The sequence below is a fragment of the Tribolium madens genome, unplaced genomic scaffold, assembly GCF_015345945.1.
Source record: "Tribolium madens isolate multiple individuals breed KSU strain unplaced genomic scaffold, Tmad_KSU_1.1 Scaffold_1;HRSCAF=32;Tcas5.2_LG8, whole genome shotgun sequence".
Classification (NCBI taxonomy): domain Eukaryota; kingdom Metazoa; phylum Arthropoda; class Insecta; order Coleoptera; family Tenebrionidae; genus Tribolium; species Tribolium madens.
This window is the reverse complement of record NW_025400984.1, coordinates 9,212,552-9,219,034: the sequence shown is the minus strand read 5'-3', so window position 1 is coordinate 9,219,034 and position 6,483 is coordinate 9,212,552. Positions and strand designations below refer to the sequence as shown.

General features: G+C 28.2%; 1 protein-coding gene across 1 annotated transcript in view; it reads right to left on the bottom strand.

Annotated features, from left to right (window-relative positions):
• LOC123016143 (Ig-like and fibronectin type-III domain-containing protein 2) overlaps positions 1-6,483 on the bottom strand; it is an 89,777-nt gene that overhangs the window by 56,814 nt on the left and 26,480 nt on the right. The window lies entirely within an intron of this gene.

Here is a 6,483-nt window from a genome sequence, read left to right as displayed (position 1 = left end):
CCCTGCTTCTGCACTGATTTGATTTTGCTTCGAAATACTTCCGTTAGTATTTTTGATGGTAATAGTGCAATGAAATATCCTTCAATATCGATATTTACCCACCTCTAATCCATTATTGCCCTTGATCTATAATGGAAATAATTATTAACCACCAGAAGAGAAAAACAACTTTACAAGCTCTCGACAAACTAAATAACAACTAGTGTAAAAAAACTAAATAATTGAGTTAATAATAACCGTGACACGGCGATCGGAAAAAATTTAATATTGTAGATGCAAAAGTTGCGCTGTGCCACATTAATTTTTCAACGCTTCGAAAGCCTGGAAGCAACAAAGCAAAAAGCACACAATTAAATTTTCTATAAAAAGCCTTATTTCATTGAGCAAAAGGCCGTTTTAGCATAAACTATTAACTTACAAGCGAAGTATTTTTTTCATAAAATTGGAGAAAAAGAAATAAAGCTTTGTTCTCTATACTGAATAATTTGTTTTGGTTTATTTTTAATGAAAATGTTTTGTTTGCATTGCATTCACTGCTGTCGAGTCGAATATTTTATAGAATCAAATTTTAGTAAAATTTAAAACAATCGAAAATTGGTGTACAAGGTAAAATTAGAAATAAGTTAAATTTGAATGAGATATTGGCTAATGATTTTTTTAATTGCAATATCACGCGAATCAAAACACAGTTCACGTGGAGGAAATAAATCCTCTCGTTTTGTTCTCATACTAATGATACGACATCGTATTTAATACATAGTCTGCAGAGAAATTAATGAATTCCATCTTAACTTATTAAATAACTTGACTATAATTTATTATCAATGAATTTGAGACTAGCCATAAAATGAAGCGGAATTTTAATTTAATTCTCAGTTTTACTCCGAAATACTATACAGTTTTCAGTGCTTGTTAGGAGAAAGTTCAGTAATTTGCTACTTACACTACATTAGAGATGCCTTTATCGAAAACAAAGTAACATCATTATCGCTAATGATCGCATCATCTATAAATTCTAGTTATTACAACAAGTTACTAGTGATAACAGGTTTAGATCGTAAAAAAATAACTGTGCTTTAGTTCAATTTAATTACCAAATAATTAGATTTGTAAACCTTTCACCAAAATATGTATTCTAGGATGATTATCTGTAAATTTAAGTACGATTACCTGAAAACATAATTAATAAAAGTTGTGTTATAGAACTATAGATTTATCATCAAATTTTTGTTGCCAATATATTGCTAAATCAAATTACTTATTTTATTTCCTTAACTTTTAACACACCTTTTTCCTATCTATGATCTATGACAGTATGTAAATCCTGCATTTTTACAATTTTCTCAATTTTTTTCTATACTATACATACACTTTTTACTGTTATGTCTTTGCATTTTTTAATATTTTTAATTTTACTGACTACTTTCTTCCACTTTTGGTATCTTTTTTTGTATTTCTTTACATATTTTTTATCTTATCCTTACGTTCAATATTCGTTTTTCTATATTTTTAATTCTTTCTTTTGTTGTGCATTATTTTCACTAGTTTTTAAGATCTTTGTTTGTAATTTTCCGCTTTTATTTATTGCTCCCTTAATTTTTGTAAATTCTATTTTAATTGTTTTTGACGTCAATTTGCTTTAATGACACTTACTTTCAAATCAATTTCAAATCTTTTATGTCATCAAATCTTTCTGGTTATGTTTTCCTTTTTTTGCTTCAAAATCTTTCAGTTTTGTTTGTTAAATAAACCTTTTTGTTTTATTTTTTATGTATTTGTTCTTCTTTGTTCGAAAATCTCTTTCTCTCTCTTTGATTTATAAATATTTTACAATATTTGCAACTTTCGCGTCTTTTACATCTTTTTTGGTGTATTTTTTACATATTTTGTTTATCTTATTTTATTATCACAATATTCGTTTTATATATTTTTTATTCTTTCGTTTGCTGTGCATTATTTTCACTAGTTTTTAAGATTTTTGTTTCTAATTTTCCGTTTTCATTTCTCGATATCTTAATTTTTGTAAATTCTATTTTAAATGTTTTTGCCTTAATGAGATTTTACACTTACTTTCAAATCAATATCAAATCTTTTGTGTCAGCAAAGTGCTTTTTCAAATTATTTTTTTCTTATCTTTATTGTTTTTGTTTTGCTTTTTATGCTTTAAAATTTTTCAGTTTTGTTTGTTAAATGAATCTTCTTGTTTTATTTTTTTATGCGTTTGCATTTTCATTGTCTTTGTTTCCAAATGTTTTTTTTTTCTTATTATCTTTTTGTTATCTTAAAAAGCATAAAACCAACAAAAAGAACTAAGAATCAAATTTTTTTCACATAGTTAACATCACATGGTTACACAACTTGAAATTAAACAACAACAAATACAACTTATGTTTACTTATTGCAAATTAAAACTTTATACAAATTAATTTAAACAAAAACGTTGTATTAATTTTGCAAGAAAAACTAATATATTATCAAAAAAATTGATAAAAATGTTTAAAACCAAACGTTTTAATTGTTGCTTCTGATACAATTTATTTAGTGTCAAATCTACTATTTTGAGAACAAAATTACATGATTCCACATTTCTGAGACTGATTTTCATAGTCAAAAGATTTCGTATTTACTTCTTTTTTTTATGACTAAGTTTATGTTTAGCAGGAGACTTTCCGTTAATTATTTTTCAAGTACAACACTTTAAGTTGATTTATGGCTTCCAGAATGGGCGTAAATATGCAAATTATTGCTGTAAAACGGTGAAATGAAGTCAGACAAACATATTTTTAAAATTTCCTTCTTGAATTTTTTGACTGATGAACTTCTCTCCTCGTTAAATCAAAGCAGCGAAACGTGACGAAAGGTGGGCCATCACCCAGAAATAATCCCAATCGATGGTTGCTAATCGAAATTGATGAAAGCTCGAACCTTGGGATTACCACCCTCTAACTTCGTAAGGATTCGTGTTTGTTAAATGAGCGAGCGCTTGGCGAAGCTCATTTTTCTATAGCTTGAATGTAATTTGTCAAAACTTTGAAATCATATTAAATTTAGATTGCTTTGTTCCATTAAAAAAGTGCGCTCTGCACTAAATTACGTCGAGAAAGAACGAACGAAAACCTTCATATTGTCGCAACAACAATAATTGGAAGCGGAGTTTTATCCAAGTTTGCAATTAATAAAGTCAAATAAGAGAGTCGCATCTTGACGTGTTAAGGACGCCGCTAGGAATTACACGGGTATAAAAAATAAATCTTCTCTAACAATTTGGCTCACGAACAGAGTCGAAATTAATTTTCATGAAAGTCATCAGGAGGCGGCCGTGTGAAAAAGGCAATAAAGCAGACAATAAAACATGAGAGGGCATTGTTGGCCCTTATTGTCCTTCGAACCTCCCCCAGATAAGTGACGGATTTCTTCCCCTTCTAACCCGAATTTAATTTTTGGGTAAATACACAAAGGTTAAATAATCTGCGTGTAATTCAACGTAATCAACAGTACTAATGGAAATCCATAATTGACTATTCCACAATTGTTTACTTGTTTGCGTTTTAGTAAACTGATGGGTTTGTTTATTATCCAGATTTGTTGGACTTGAAAATTTAACACAAGCTAAACAACGTAATTATTTTTGCTCTCTTAACCAGTGTTGCCAGATCAAAATCATAAAATTCACCAGATCCAAGTTAAAAAACTTGCCCATTTTTCACCAGATTACGATTTGTACGGCAAAAGCTCACGAAAAACCGCAGTTTTTAGCTTAAAAATCTGCTTAAACTTTTGGAGAAAAGCAAAAATGACACGCTTTTGGCTTAATCCTGTAATTTTTCGGCTTGTTTAAAAAATAGAAAAATAATTGCGTTTCTAGCTGAAAAACACCCGAAAAATGAAGTTTTAGACTTAATTTTTTGATTATCTAGATTTTTTCAGCGAAATCTAGCGAAAAACCTGAGATTTTAGTACAAAAACGTGCTCAAAAGTGTTTCCGGCCAAATTTTGTGTTTTTTCTGCTTACTTTTGTCTTATTTTGCTTAAAAACCAGTCATATCGAGTGACACAAACAAAATAACATCAATATCAATCCTTTTTGTGATTTTCAGGCGTGTTTGGACAAGATTTTGCAAAATAAACAAGCTAAATATGATATCAATTTCGATTTAGTTTTGTAATTTTTTAGCCTGTTTCAATGTAATAGACAAAAAACGCTGTTTTTTGGGCTATTTTGTTGAATTTGTGACTTGTTTTAGACAAAATTTTGCAAAATAATTGTGTTTCTAGCTGAAACGGCATTCGAAAAAAGCAAAAATAAGTTATCATTTTCGAGTAATATCTTGTAAAAAAAAACAAATAGAACCATTTTTAATTAATTTGGTGGTTTTTCGACTTTTTTGAAGAAATTTGACGAAATAATCAAGTTTCTGATTGAAAACGTAAAAAATGCTCCAAAAACAGTTTTTTTCATTTCCAAAAAAATTTTACAAAAATAATGACTTAGTTTGATGTTTTTTTCGTTTGTTTTAGCAAAATTATCAATTAACACCATTTTCGACCATATTTTGTGCTTTTTGTCTAAGTTTTTTTGAAAAAATTTCACTCAAAAAGAGCTGAATTAAATGAAAAAAACAAAATAACATCAATTTAGATTTATTTTTGTTGTGTTTAATGATATTCTGCATAATAAATGAGTCTTTGGTTCAAAAATAAACTAAAGCAAGCGAGACACGCTAAAATGATATCAATTTCAATCTAATTTGCTAATTTTTCAGTCAGTGTTAGCAAAAATTTAAATACATTTTTAAAACGTGCTCAAACACTCTAAAAATGCAAAAATAACACTAGTTTTGATCTAAGTTGATTTGTTTTTGACAATATTTTGTAAAATTTGTGGCTGAAAACATACTAAAACGCTCAGAAATGAACAAAATAATGTTCTTTTTGACCCATTTGAACGATTTTTTTACCTTGTTGAGTGAAATATCATTTTCCAACTTGTTTTTGAGAAAATTTAGCATTTGAGTTTCTACAGGCTAAATTGGATTAAAAAAAAAAATCAAAAAACATAGATTTTCTGCTGTAACAACAACTACAGTCAGGTTTCTAAAAAATCATCAGAAATTAGAATTTTTACAAAAGTTTTCACCAAATGATTAAACTGGTATAAAAATCACCAGATCTGGTGAAATTTCACCAAACCTAGCAACACTGTTCTCACAACTCTCAAATAGCCCCATCTAGAAGTGACGTGTCCTTGTCATTGACGTCTAATAAAAAAATTATTTCTGATTTTTTAATAAAGGTCTTCGGCCAAAAAACTTAATACAAATCAATTATTAAGACACTCCGCTGCGCGTTTTGTGTCAAATTAATTTAAATAACTAACTCATTAACGAATTTTTTGGGCAATTTCCGTCGTGATAAAATGCATGGTTGCAATTTACGCGTTAATCAATACGCCGTAGTGCTACCCTATAAATTTCCTCGTTAAATTTAACAAACTCGCGGTTTTTTCGCTGATAAATTATTATGCTACTATTATTACAATTTTACAACAAATTGCCAAAATCAAAATATCCCGCTTGGTTTTGTTTTCTGATAACGGTTTTCCCATCCTAACGATCGAAATAATTGCGACCTGATTTATAGTTTTAACGTTACAAATCTGTGAAATGCCAGTGAATTTTACTACAATAGGAAAATCGCGTGGAAATTAAACGGGCGAAAACAAAGTTTAGGACAACGAGGCGCCGGCATGGTCGTATATGAGAGGAGATATGCAAATAGTTTTTTCAGGCTTCAAATCACAGAAAAAACACGAAAAAGTTTACTTTTGACGGTTTCACTCTTGGAACCACAAGAAAAGTACCTGAAAACTTCTCTCTTTTGATCTTTTTGCCAATTATATGTTATTAAAAAGTTACTGAAAACATGCAACAATAAAAAAATACATAAGTTGTGCTACATTTTTCTTAATTTTATTTAAAATTCAAAATGGCATTCACATTGTAACTTTTTTCGCATTAATTTCTTGTATACACTCCCAAAAATAGTTATTTTAAGTACTATTTTTTTTATCTACTAATTTTAAGAAATAAATCATACATAATAAGAGGTTTGAATGTGTTTTTAAAAGTTTTAACAAAAAAATAACTATTTTCATACAAAAGTTAATTAATATTTTCTTAATTTTCCTTATTTTTAAGACTTTATTTAGAACACTATTCATAGTTTTTTTTATAATTTTTTAGATGGTTTATTGTTATTAGCCTTAGTAATGTTTTTCCACTTATGAAAGCGCTCGGCATGCTCGTCGCTCACATCATACAAATTTAAAACTCTAACAAAGTTTTATTGTTTTATTTTCCATATTAAAAACTTTGGTTAAAATTTTAATTCTTATAATTCGTTTCCTGTTTCAATGTTTTTCAATATAAATGTATACTATAAACGCCCAAAAAATTTTTTTTCATTATTTTTTTATCTCGATTT